Source organism: Protopterus annectens, chromosome 3.part0 (assembly GCF_019279795.1).
Source record: "Protopterus annectens isolate FY-2018-M chromosome 3.part0, PAN1.0, whole genome shotgun sequence".
NCBI lineage: Eukaryota > Metazoa > Chordata > Ceratodontiformes > Protopteridae > Protopterus > Protopterus annectens.
The window spans coordinates 893,821,142-893,835,397 of NC_056731.1; positions in this window are offsets into that span (position 1 = coordinate 893,821,142).

Here is a 14,256-nt window from a genome sequence, read left to right on the forward strand (position 1 = left end):
CTGCCTAGCACTTCCACCATGTAGTTAACAGCACTTATCTTTCTTACCACCTTGTAGGGTCCCTCCCAAGTTGCTTGCAACTTGTTGTGTCTGATAGGAATGAGAAGCATCACCTGCTGCCCTACAGCATACTCTCTAGCTTGAGCATTCCTGTCATACCACACCTTTTTCTGTTATTGGGCTTCTGCCAGGTTCTCCTGGGTCAGGCCCATGAGTTCCTGTGCCTTGTCCTGAGGTTCAGGACATATGCCACAACAGACTCCTTGTGAGACTTACACTCACCTTCCCACTCATCTCAAATTAAATCTAGAGGTCCCCTCACCCTATGCCCATACAGCAACACAAAGGGTGAAAAACCTGTGGATTCCTGGGGAACCTCTCTGTAAGCAAACAACAGATGGGGCAAATATTTGTCCCACTTGTGATGTTTGGGGAGAGATGGGCGAAGGCTGCCAGCCTAGTCAAATAGAATTTGATATATAATTCTGGCATTTGTAAATAAATGTAAAATACATGCATGTTTTCTTCAGTGTAAAAGATTACTGTGAAATGTGGAACTGCAAAATATGTGATGACATTGCACTCTACTGGCCCAGTGAAGCATGTTGTGATCCTTTCATATTAGAATTCGGCTCCACTGTGGCTGGATGTAGGTTTTATGCCCATTGTTTTAAGGCTAAAGTTTATGACTAGAATTTAGATGTAGAAGGTGTCTTATTGCTCTGGTTTCTGCTAGCATATACGTGTGAAATGCCTTGTATTGTTGTAAGTTTCTGAGGAGGTGTTAGATTGCTAAATAATGCAGTTTGTGGCCTGAGAACTCAGACCAGGTGTTAAGACGGTGCAATATGAATACTGGGAAAACCTAAGTGTCAAAAATGATGTAATTTTGGGAGGACCTTAGAGACATGTTTGTTAGTAATGTTTAAATACCATTTCTCACAAGAGACTATTAAGCATTTTGATCTTGATATCCAACTTACCAGCACTCTGATTATGCGCACATGTAAGTTTTAGCACTGTGATTTCTTGTAGGAATAGTTAAAGCTAGTAAAGATTAATTAGGTATTTTTCTTTGAAATTAGACCTGACCTACTAGTGTATTTTAAGTTTCTGTGTGATTACTGAACTCTTAGATATCTTAGATATCTCTGTGGTGTAGTAGTATTGTTTTGTGTTTTAATTATTTATCATTAAATTTTTTTTAAACCTTCTACCTGTGGCTGATTTGTGTAGAGATAAGCTCTAGAGTACATTGCATATTTATAGAGGTTATTGTAATAGGCCACTCTAAAGTAAGCTTTGACTGTTAGTTAGTCATACTACCATTGGATATTAATATTGCACAGTAATAATTGGGCACCCAAAGTAAGCCTTGACTGTTAGTCATACTACCATTGGATATTAATATTGCACATTTATAATTGGGCACCCTTTTAAGGGCCTTTTAGTAGCTGATATTATTAACTGGGTGGTGGTAGTAATTACTACCATATAGTCTGGGCAAAGGGGCACAGCTGGAGAATATGTGTCAGCCTTTCCCAGGAGTGTCTGTGAAGTTGTATAAATACTTATCTCAAAGTGTGTGTGTTGTGTCAGCTACTTGGCAGGGACACGAAGCACTGGTTGGACAGAGAGGGTACTGGAGGTTTTAGCTTGTCCAGTTAGGCTGAGACCTGGACCCTATAGTTGTGCCAGTGGGGAGTCTTATTGGGGACCTGGTGAGCAAGGGAGCAACCAACCCCAGACTGACTGTGTTCTCTGTGTGCACTTAAGGGAAATTCTACTTTACTGTGTATATTAGTTTTCCTTTCCTCTTCTAGGAGACGACCTCCCTGGTATTAGTGGTGAGGATTGAGGCTCCTTGATTGCTTGGCCAGGGCACGGTCGTTACAAGTGTTTGGCAGTGGTGGGATCTACTTCACATACTAATTGGCTTGTACTAGTGTGGGGTAGAGTTAATTCCTTTAGCTTATGTACAGTGATCTCTAAAAGTGTTTTGTACTCTAAAGCAGCCACAGAGTGTATACTCAGAGTTCAGATCACAATTGTTTTATTTATTTTGTTAGCTTAGTGTTAGTCAGGGTGAGCAGGCAGCATGTCAGCAGAAGAGTATGGAAAGCTGACAAGGAGCCAGCTGGCAGAGATGTGCCCAGCTAGGGGACTGGTGCATGGTAACCTGACTAAAGCAGACCTGATTGCAGCCTTGGTTACAGCTGCATCAGAAAACAGCAGTGTGGAGGACAATCAGACTGACAGTGGAGATACAATATCCTCGGAGAATGGACAGCTCAACCTTTCTGCAGTGGACTTAAAAATCCAGCTGGAGCTAAAGAGACTTGATTTGGAGGCCAAGCGTATGGAACTAGAAGCAGCCAAGAAAAATGAGGAGTCTACAAGCTGAGGAAAATGAACAGCAGAGGAGGCACGAGAGGGAAATGCTGACTCTTCACCAGAGTCATGGAGGTAATGGGGAAGGGAGTAACCAGACCTCAGAAGCACAAAGGTTCAGTAAATTTCTTCCACAGTTTAAAGAGGGGGATAATTTTGATAGGTTCATTCATATCTTTGAGTGGGTATGTAAACAGTATGAAGTTAACCAAGGGCTCTGGGTATGGTTCGTGACCCCCCTTACTCCATGGTAAAGCTGTAACCTCTTTAGCAAAAATGCATGACACTGACTGTTTTATTTTACTGCTGTAAAAAGACATTTGTTAGAATGTTTTAAGCTAACACCTGAAATGTATAGGAAAAAGTTTCATGAGCATAGACACAAGGCAGATGAAAATGTATGTGAATATGTTGTTGAACTGAGCACTTATTTTCATAGCTGGGTGAGTGGATGTCAGGTCACCACTTTTGATGGGCTGGCAGATCTTTTGGTAAGGAAACAAGCCCTTAGCACTTTGCCTGTGGACATGAGGATCTGGTTAGCTGATAAACAGGGTGCTACTTCAGAGGCATTGGGGAAGAAGGGAGACCTATACCTAGCAAGCAGGGCAGCCCTGCACAGGAAAGGGACCCCCAGTACTGCTCATGGGACTAAAGGAACCCATGGTGGGCAGCACAGACTGCCCGAACAGAATCTGCCACTAGCAGGGGAAGCTACTAGTCCAGGAACATGTCCAGGAACTAGGGTTAAATGTTTTGAATGCAACCTGTGGGGCCATGTGGCATACAGGTGTCCATGGAGGCAAGGTGGGGAACCAAAGGTGAGGGAGCCAGTAAGTGGTAAAGACAAAATGCCAATAGTAGATTGTCTTGAGACAACAGGGGTATGGAACTACCATCCTGCAGATGTCCTGAGAGGGAAGGATTGGGATGAGGCAGTACTATGTACTTATGCAGTTACATTCAGTGAGGCTCGGAGACAAGTATGTGGGTTTGGTAGTCTGGGGGAGACCCAGACAGACTGCATACTTGCAGCCAGGACTGCTGAGGTGCTTACTTCAGGGAGTGGGCTATGCTGTAGCAGTGAGACTGAATGTGAGCCACATCTGCTTGTGGATGCTGATGTTCCCTTGGACATAGTGACTGCAAAGGTAGAGGTGAATAATAGTACCCAGGCTGACAGTGAGGCACTGCTGTCAGAGGATGCCAGACTTCCTGTGGAAGGGGAGCTGGGAAGGGTTACCAGGAGAGACTTGAGACAGGATCAGCTCTCAGACCCCACATTGCAAGGCCTGAGGCAGGTAGCTAGGGAGGCACCTGATTCTCAAGGGAAGGGGGAATCTGTATACTGGAACAAAGGGTTACTGTACGGAAAGTGGCCCCTGAGGGAGGGCTAGAAGGTGAGAGAGTACAGAAGTTGGTAGTGCCTAGAGCTTACCGCCTGGTGCTTCTAGCCATAGCCCATGATATTCCCTTTGCAGGTCATATGGGCATAAAACATACAAAGAGGTGTATTATGCAGAACTTCTATTGGCCTGGAATTTCCAGAGATGTAACAGGGTACTGCAGGACCTGTTGGCAGTCCCAAAAGATAGGCAAGGCAGGAGACAAGGTGAGAGCTCCTTTGATGCCTTTGTCTATGTATGAGGAGCTATTTCAGATGGTAGCTATGGATATTGTTGGTCCACTGAGTACCCTAAGTTCCACAGGGAAAAAGTATATCTAGTGATTGTAGATTATGCTACACGATACCCTGAGGCAGCAACGTTGTCCTCCATTGAGGCCGAGAAGGTGGCAAATGCTTTGCTAGAGATTTTCATCAGGGTAGGTTTTCCAAAGGAAATACTGTCTGACAGAGGTGCCGGTTTTATGTCAGACCTGCTGGCTCATCTGTGGAAGTCCTGTGGGGTGAAGCACATGAAGACCACCCCCTACCATCCCCAGACTAATGGTCTTGTTGAGAGATTAAACTCTACAATCAAGTCCATGCTATGGGCATTGCAGATCAGTTTGAGAGGGAGCAGGACAAATATTTGTCCCATCTGTTTGCTTACAGAGAGGTTCCCCAGGAATCCACAGGTTTTTCACCCTTTGAGTTGCTGTATGTGCATAGGGTGAGGGGACCTCTAGTTTTAGTTTGAGATGAATGGGAAGGTGAGTGTAAGTCTCACAAGGAGTCTGTTGTGGCATATGTCCTGAACCTCAGGACAAGGCTCAGGGAACACATGGGCCTGGTCCAGGAGAACCTGGCAGAAGCCCAACAACCGGAAAATGTGTGGTATGACAGGAATGCTCGAGCTAGAGAGTATGCTGTAGGGCAGCAGATGTTGGTTCTCATCCCTGTCAGACACAACAGGTTGCAAGAATCTTGTGAGGGACCCTACAAGGTGGTAAGAAAGGTAAGTGATGTTAACTACATGGTTAGAAGTGCTAGGCAGATGGCAGGGGTACACATTGTACCGTGTTAACATGATGAAACCTTACCATGATAGGGAGGCCCTTGTGCTGAGCATTTGCAGTGGATTGCAGGAGGAGTCTGAGGGAGATCTGGGGACTGATCTCTTCAGTGAGGCTCGGGCTGACACCTCGGTGGAAGGGGTAGCAATGTCCCAGCAGCTATCTCCTACCCAGGTTCGAGAAATCCGAGCAGTGTTGCAGGAGTTTGGGGGCATGTTCACTGGGAAACCAGGGAGCACCCACCTGGTGCAGCACCAAGTGGATACAGGACCCCAAAGGCCTATCAAGCAGGCCCCTTATATGGTGCCTGAGAGAGTCAAACAGACTCTGAGAGAGGAGGTACAGGAGATGTTGGAACTAGGGGTGATTCAAGAGTCCAACAGTCCCTGGGCCTCACCAGTGGAACTGGTGCCAAAGAAGGACAGCCGCACCAGGTTCTGTGTGGATTACAGGAAATTAAATAGTCAAACAGAGTCAGATGATTACCTCATGCCTAGGACAGAGGAGGCCCTAGAGGAGCTGGGTGGGGCTAAGTATCTTACAGCCATTGATCTTACCAAGGGTTACTGGCAGGTGGCCTTGACTCCCAGTACTAGAGAGAAGTCGGCCTTTGTGACTCCTTTTGTCTTGTATGAGTTCACAAAGATGCCCTTTGGGATGAAGAATGCCCCAACAACTTTCCAGAGGAAGGTAGATCATATCTTAGCAGGAGCAGGAAGATTTGCCCTTGCTTACATGGATGATATTGCTATCTACAACCATTCCTGGCAAGAGCACCTTCAGCATGTCAGGGAGGTTCTGGGCAGACTACAGAAGGCAGGGTTGACCATTAAGCCGAGCAAATGTCATGTGGGTATGGCAGAGGTCTCCTACCTAGGACATAGAGTGGTGAGTGGTAAGATAAGGCCGGAACCTGCCAAAGTGGAAGCTATTCAGGCATGGCCTGCACCTGTTACCAAAAAGCAGGTGAGAGCATTCTTTGGGACAGCAGGGTACTACAGAAAGTTTATTCCCAATTATAGTACCATAGCTGCTCGCCTCATAGACCTAACAAGGAAGAACAGGCCAGATAAGGTAGTGTGGAACCCAGCATGTGAGCAGGCATTTCAGAAGCTTAAGGAAGCTTTGGGAGGACCCCCTGTGTTAGCCAGTCACGATTATAGCAAAGAATTTGTTGTGCAGGTGGATGCTTCAAACTATGGGGTGGGAGCTGTACTTAGCCAGATTTCTTCAGAGGGAGAAGAGCACCCATTGGCTTATCTCAGTCATAGCCTCCAACCCAGGGAGGAATGCTATGCAGCGGTAGAAAAGGAATGTCTAACCATAGTGTGGGCACTGCAAAAACTTCAGCCTTATCTGTATGGAAGAAAACTCACTGTGTTGACAGATCACAACCTGCTAACATGGTAAAACAGAGCCTGTCAGCAAAATGCCAAGTTGCTAAGAAGGAGTCTGGGGTTGCAAGCATATATGTCAGTGCAGCACCGCAGTGGGAGTAGCAATGCTAATGCAGATGGGCTCTCAAGACAGGGAATGGGGTGAGGTTCACCCAGATAGACCTGACACTCTCAAGTGATGTTTCTCAAGGGGCACTTGAAAAACTTGCTTGAGTTCCCCAGAGGGGATGAGATGTGACGATTTTGGAGAGATGGGCGAAGGCTGCCAGCCTAGTCAAATAGAAAGGATCACAACATGCTTCACTGGGCCAGTAGAGTGCAATGTTGTCATATATTTTGCAGTTCCACATTTCATAGTATTCTTTACACTCAAGAAACATGCATGTATTTTACATTTATTTACAAATGCCAGAATTATATATAAAATTCTATTTGACTAGGCTGGCAGCCTTCGCCCATCTCTCCCCAATCGTCACAGTAAGTACTAGGCGAGTAGCCCATGAGAGCCATTTTAAGCCTAGCCAATTTCCCTTTTTGTGTTCAAATTAACCCATTCCACAAGTGATACATCACTTGAAACATGAAGCAGACAAGAAGTCTGCTTTCTGTCCCTCTCAGCTATGCTCAACATCTCAGCAGAATCCGAAAAGCCGGCTTTCCATCTGTTCTGTTTATGTTTCTGAAGTGATTAAAAAAAAAAAAAAAAAAAAAACTCCCTGAATGTTCCTCTAAGACACGTTTGGATTTATAGTCTGGACTTACCCATCCCATGGTTGATAATTATATAGTACCCCTAACGTGAATAAGTGGGATCATAGTATAGATAATTTGAGGGGACACATGCATGGGATAAAGCATTTTGGAGCTGCCTCTGTCCATTAGTAGTATAAGGCCAATCCTGAGGTAAATTTTCTCTTTTCCATCCATAGTTCCAAGTTGTGCTTGCATATGAACAGGAATGCACTTTGTTTTATGGGGACAGGCAGTCTGTTGCTCAGCAGTGGTATCCTCTGTGAAATATACCTGTCCCTCCAAACCATTCTGCTGATGTTGCAGAAGAAGATTAAATTCCTAGGCTGAGTATTTCTGATGCCATTTGATGTGCTGATCTACAGTAAATCCAGCAGTATTGGGTCAGAGGATGTCTTGTACACCAGACACAGTTCACTACTTACCAATCTGTAGGATACCAAGTGTAGTGACAGGGCTTTGAGTTGGTCATTGTAAGATATTATTTAGGCCATGTATCCTTTTGTAAGGTATCTGTCTGTGTGCACTCCAGTTGTTGCATGTGTCTGGCCAGATATATATCAAAGGGGGCATTTTATTCAATGACTGGCCTAGTGAGGGCTGAGTAAAGGGGGCTAATGACATCCCTAGATCTAGACATGATCTCTTTGTTTATAAACTATGCAGCATAGAAGGACTTTCTTACAACAGTGGACACGTTTGTCAAAAGATAAGTTAGTTAAATGCTGTCATTACCAGTCTTCTTAGTGTTTGTTATTTGGCTCACTAGCTGTTAAATGTTATATTTCTCTTTACATTATTTCCTTTGTATATTGAACCAGTTTACATTATACCCGTTTGCAAGCTGTATTGTATTTCATTGTTTGCCATGTAATTGTAAAATTCCATTGATGCTTTTTTTAAATATATTTAAATATTATGGTTTGGAGCTTCTTATCATTGTGCCTTTATTAAAAATAATGTCTGCCTCATTAGACTTACTTGCTCAACATATATATATATATATATATATATATATATATATATATATATATATATATATATATATATATGGGATCTGGACACATGCTCGACTAGCATATGTCCAAATCACAAAACATCGAACATACATACACAAAAGCGCTTAACATCGACAAGTGCTTCCGTGTATGTGTGCCTGTTTCATAGATCGGACTAGAGTGCGGGTAAGGGAAAATTCCCCTTTCCCCACTGTACTGCCATCTCACAGTGAAAATAATAAAGTAGGGGGGGGGGTGTGGGGGGTGCAGGGGGGGGCAAAGCCCCCTTGCAGAAACGTAGATTTTTTTTTTGAACTACACATACCCGGAAGCACTTTTCAATGTTAAGTGCTTTCGTGTATGTGTGTTCGATGTTTTGTGATTTGGACATATGCTAGTCGAGCTTGTGTCCTAGACCCATACATATATATATATATATATATATATATATATATATATATATATATATATATATATAGTTAGGATTCCCTTTTTTGTATCTCCAGCTGTCTGGAATAGTTAATTGGTAGCAGAATATGATGCTTTAAGGAGCTACAATACAGAACATTTTTTTCAATATCAGAGTTAGAGAAGGCAACAATTAATGGAATTATGTACACGTCTTTTGAATTTTGTCCATCTGCAAATTCTGAAATAAAAAGAAGCACACATCTACAAAAATACACAACAGCACAAAATAATAAAATAATATGACATTTGAAGGAGAGGTGTTTTCAGAGGGTGTCTCATGGCATTGCAGTTTCATTGTACAACCACTGAAGTCATCTGAGCTACAGCTGCAGTCAAGCATGGAGAAAACAATAGGTAGGACCAGCTGTACCCGAGGCTTTCAGACTGTGGGTTAGAAAGAGATAATACAATGATTTTAAACATTCATTCATGATCAAGACATGTCAGATCCCTAGTACTGAAGTTATAATGCAGAAGTTGCACTAGTTACTACTTTATATTTTAAACTATGCTGCTGCATCTTCATCATTTAAGAGTAGTCAAGGGTTCCAAGTTCACATCCGGAGACTAAAGTACTTTTGTGAGACATGAATGTATTTTTGCTTGAGAAGTATATAGTTATATATGTTTGAGACAAGTTGAAGTCTGATTGTCACCGGGGAGCTTTAATGTATGTGAGAGTGTTATTATATTATCTTATTTTTCAAATGTGTGTTTTATTTTCATGATGATGATGATGTTTTCAGTAAATGAACAAGTTCTCCCAAACACTGGAAACTGATGTGTTGTAATATGACAGAAATGCCATAAAATTGTCAGAGTAAACAGCTCTCAACACAGTCAACTTTTAGGCTCCCTCAAAGTAGAAGTTAAGATAATTTATTAGTTCCCTTATTCCCCCCAACATAATATGGCCTTCTTGAGAGTTGCTCCGTATTTCTCCTAAGACCCATGACTGCCGCAGTCTGGTGACAACTGTCTGCAGTGCACACATTTCCCAAACTCAACCGTCCTTGCACATTACAGTATCTGGCAGCACAATGCTCATCTCACTTTAGCAGTTAGCCGAATCATGAAAGATGAGTGGAAGGAAGTCTGCTATCTCACACTTGGACAATCAGTATTAATATGTGCTCAGCCAGTAGATATGAGTGTATGCTGGGCCATGGTAGAGAATGACACTTGTGCCACCTATTGACTCTTTCCTATAACTCTCAATCTCTTAGAACAAGAAATCTAGACAATGCTATAAATAATGGGGGGGGGACACAAAGACCCAACAACAGGGACAGTTTTAAATATTGCTCTTGCAAATTTAGAAACTTGATAGAATAACAGGTTTTACATGAGCATGCATTTTTCTGAATGGTATGAAGTCTGAAATTCAAATGCCCGTCATTATTTTCTGACTTCAGTCTTCAATAGTTTGCCAATGATTTACCAGAAAACCATATTTTTAGTCTGTTTTTCATAAAATTGTGAGGCAACAATCTGGACATTCTGCGAAAATCTGTACATCTGAGAGGTATGCAAGTCTTAGTCCTAGTGAAAAAAAACATACTTCAAAAGCAGTATCAGTTAGAACCCTACATTTCTAATAGACAACTTGCTTAGTTTTCCATTCTTAAGACCTGTAGCTACCTTTAGAAAGTTGTGTTGTAAACATTTTAATTGCAGTACAGATGCTGATGTGTTAACATACCTGAATTTCATGCTTTATTTTTCCTTTTTGAAACTAAGTATTAGACATCTGGACTCACTCTAAAATATTTTTTTTCAGTGAATTTGAATCAAGCATCTGCATACTTCATATGCATCAGAAACATCTCCTGTGACAATTTCAGCTGGACTAGTTAGTCGAGATCAACAGGCAGATTATAAAGCCACAGAGCCACAGATTAAATAGTGAAGGCAAAGGCTGATGGAAAACATGAAAACAATTTCCTGCATTCCACATTCTCTGCCTTTCTGCTCTGGTTGTGTCTGCTTTTTAGTTTACAGTTCTTGTGAAGACAAAAAGATAAAGTTCATTATAAATACAAGATAAGAATAGGTTCTACGGGTATTTAAAACTGTATGCTTTGCACGCATAGTAAAACTATAAAGTAATAAAAGACTGCGGAAACAAATCAATAATATGTTGGGCCAATAAATTCCATATCTTTATAATACTATTTTAAAGTCATAGCTTGTAAAGCAATACATTCAGCACATTATGAATCTAATCAAGCAGATTCATGACAATGAATGAAAAAAAAAAAAAAACGCAGGCAGATAGACACCTAAATTAAGGTGAAACCTCATCACAGGAATTTGCCCAGAACTAGAGTACTTACTTTGGAGTGACCCCTCCAAAAAAGGTTATCATCAGGATCACATCAGGTTATCTCTATACAATTTTGTTGTCTGGAAATCTTCAACATGTATGCAGAAGGATCTAATATTCATGTGGACGACTTCACTTCTACCCTTGAAAGAAATGCATTTACCTGTATACAGAAGCTATACTACAAAAAATATGTCTGAACATTCCTCAAGGCAGGCTCCCTATGTGGAATACTGATAGCCACCATTTTATTCCAAGTGCTAAAGTTAACACAAGCAGAATCAGACTTTGCATCTGATTTAACTCCTTTTAAATGAGCAAGTATTTATTAATCAGTTACAGGGAATGCAAGTCAGATACGAAAGATGCATATGTCAGAGGAACATTCATAGAGTTGCTTTTTCTTTGTTTAATCACTTAAGAAACATAAATGGAACAGATGGGAAGCCTGCTTTTAAGATGCTGCTGATATGCTGAGTTAAGCTGAAAGGTGCAAGAAACAGACTTTTTGTTTGCTTCATGTTTCACATGACGTATCACATTTGGAAGTAGCAGTTTAACTGTCATTATTGTTGAGTAAAATTGACTGTTTGGGTATCATGTTTGTCAGGAATGAATCAATTCTCCTGAAGCATAAAATACTTGTGACTGTAGCGCTTTAATAGTGTCTACTGTTCTGTTCTGTCTGCTATGCATATGTTGCTGTTCTCAGACACAGAACAGTTCATATATAATCTTTGGAAGTAACTCTCTCTTTCTGGATAAGCATTCCTCTTCATATATTTGAAGATATAAACACCAGCATTTTGGGAAGAAACATTTTCCTAATTTGATCTGACTGTTATCACTATCTATGGACTATTACTATTATGTTATAGCCCAGAAGGTAAAGCAAAGACAAGCACCTCAGGTGCTGACAGAATAATATAATATAGCACTGCTGTGAACCTTGAGATGAAATGTTCTCAGAGGTTCCATCTGGCTGATTTTGTGGTATTGTAGTTGGATGCTAAAAGACTCCTTACTAGAACTGTGAGACTTGATTTTTATGAATCCCACAGGTATAAAAATTGAATTGCTGTTTTACTGCAGCAACAGCACATTGTGAACTTTACTGTTACACCATTCATGCATTTTTTTCCATTGAAGCTAATCTCCTGCACTACCTTACATGTGGGTTGGTGGGTTACAATTTCTACTTCCCTGCTATATCTATCTGTCTGTCTGTCTATCTATCTGTCTAGATGTAAGTCAGAAGGTAGAATCACATTTAATAGAAAGATTTTTGTGGCTTTGTAAAAAGGAGAATGCACAAATGAGTGAATCACAAATGTTTGAATTTAGCTTTATATAGTGTTAGTAAGCAGAACAGTGCAAGAAAATTAAAGTTTGAATGAAAAATTGGTGGTTGTGAAGATGTGCAAGACTGTGTCATAGCAGTTGTAAATATGCAAGCGTTCACTGTTTAGCATTAGGGTTAAAACAAGAGTTAGGTAAGGGGACAGAGTCAGTGTTGTGCATGTTTTGCGCATCTATATTTTGAGTGCTTTTGCCTAGTGTAGTGGTACTGTTAGGAAAAGGGCTTTTAGTAACATAATGTGTAAGGGTTAGGGTTAGGGCCTGGCATAGAGTTTGGGTTAGGGTTACAGGTAGGGTTAGAATGCATTAATCATTTCTAAGAAGATACATTCAACATTATTGCATCTCAATGGTTTGAAATACTATTATAAGGAAGACATGGTTCTACAGGGCTTGTGTGTGGCTTTAACCCGGTGTTGGCAGAGATAACTCAAGTTTTATGAGTAAGTGGAGAAATATACTGGAAGCTGTCTCTTTACTGTTTCTGGATGTGGTGATTAAATATTATGAAGATAGTTTACCTATGTTGAAAAAACATACCCAAGACTGTTTAGAGACTGTCAGTGCATTTGTTGATGACCCTCAATTTGTACCAGTGATGGAAAAGTATAAAAAAATAAGTATTTCTGGTTTTACTTGTTGTTCTATGCCTGACTATTGCTGATATCTATCTATCTGCATTTAATTTTGGACTGGAGTCACTCATTTCATCTTTTTCTTATATTGTATTTTGTTGTAAGTTTTTTTTTTTTTAGTTTTAAAAAGCCAAGGGTCAGTTAAAATATAATCTTTTGCAGATAGTGAATAACATCCAGCTAATTAGTGGGAGGAGCTGAGAAATAGTATGCCTCTTCTCTACGTGACTATTGCTGATCTCTGCATTTGATTTAGATTGGAGTTATTCATTTAATGTTTGGTTGCTTCTGTTTTTTTTATCTTTTTCTTATATTGAATTTTGTTTTGTTTTAAGTTTTTTGTTTTTTTCTGGAGTTTTAAGAGACCTTGGCTAGGGTCAGCTAGAAAAGGTTTTTTTTGCAGTCAGTGAATAGTATCTGGCTAATTAGTGGGAGGAACTGAGAAACAGCATTCCTCATTTAACTATAAATATTTAGTGGCAAGTTTTTATTTTTTTGTAGTGCTTGTTTGACTGCCCTGCTGCTGTTGTGCTTTTAAACTTGGTGGATTTTCAATTGCCCCCCCCCACTATAAATCTGATTTTGGACAATCCTTCCAGTCTCATATCATCAGTTCATTCTACTGAGCACTGACTGGTTAACTAGGAAGGCCCTTTCCCCTAGTCTCTTAAACTTGAATTATCTTCTGTTTCCTACCTTCCCACTTACAAAAATAATTCACTTAATTCAGATGCTTTTACTATATTTGTGCTTCTTCCTACTTTATATAGCTTTTTGCTGCATGTTCATAAAATGTTCAGTTGAATTTAATATGCTGCATTTATTACTGCTTGTTAGTAGGATAATTATACTGTAACTGTTATTCCAAGCCTCTTTTTTCTGATTTTAAGCATTTGGGCTCTACACTAGTTATTTTACATAAGGCAGGTTTATGATCTGCACTCTTGGGACAGCAGAGGTAGCTTACACCCTTCTGAGTTGGGAATTGCTGGTTGAAGGCTTATTGGGTCTGTTATTCTAAAAGTGCCTTAGTTCTGGTTTACGCCCTGTACTCCAAACCAGTTATTTTACATAAAGAATGTTTGTGGTCTACATTCTTGTGTGAGGAGATCATAGCCTCCACCCTTCTGAGCTGAAATTTGCTGGTGAAGGCTTATTGTGCCTGTTATTCTAATCGTTTTTGTTCTGGTTTAAGCACTTGGGCTCCAAACCAGTAATTTTACATTAAGAAGGTTTGCCGTCTACAGTCTTGTAGTAGGGAGGACAACCTACACCCTTTTGAGCTTGGAATTGCTGTTGTAAGTCTTATTGTGCCTTTATTTGATTTGCTAGTGGGCTAGCTTGTTTAAAATTTTGAATTTCTGTGTGTGGGGCATTTGGTGATGTTTGGTGACCAAGCTACTTGAGAAGAATGTTTCTGTGTTGAATATCTGCACTTCTGACCTTTTTTACAATATTTAGTTAGAACTGCT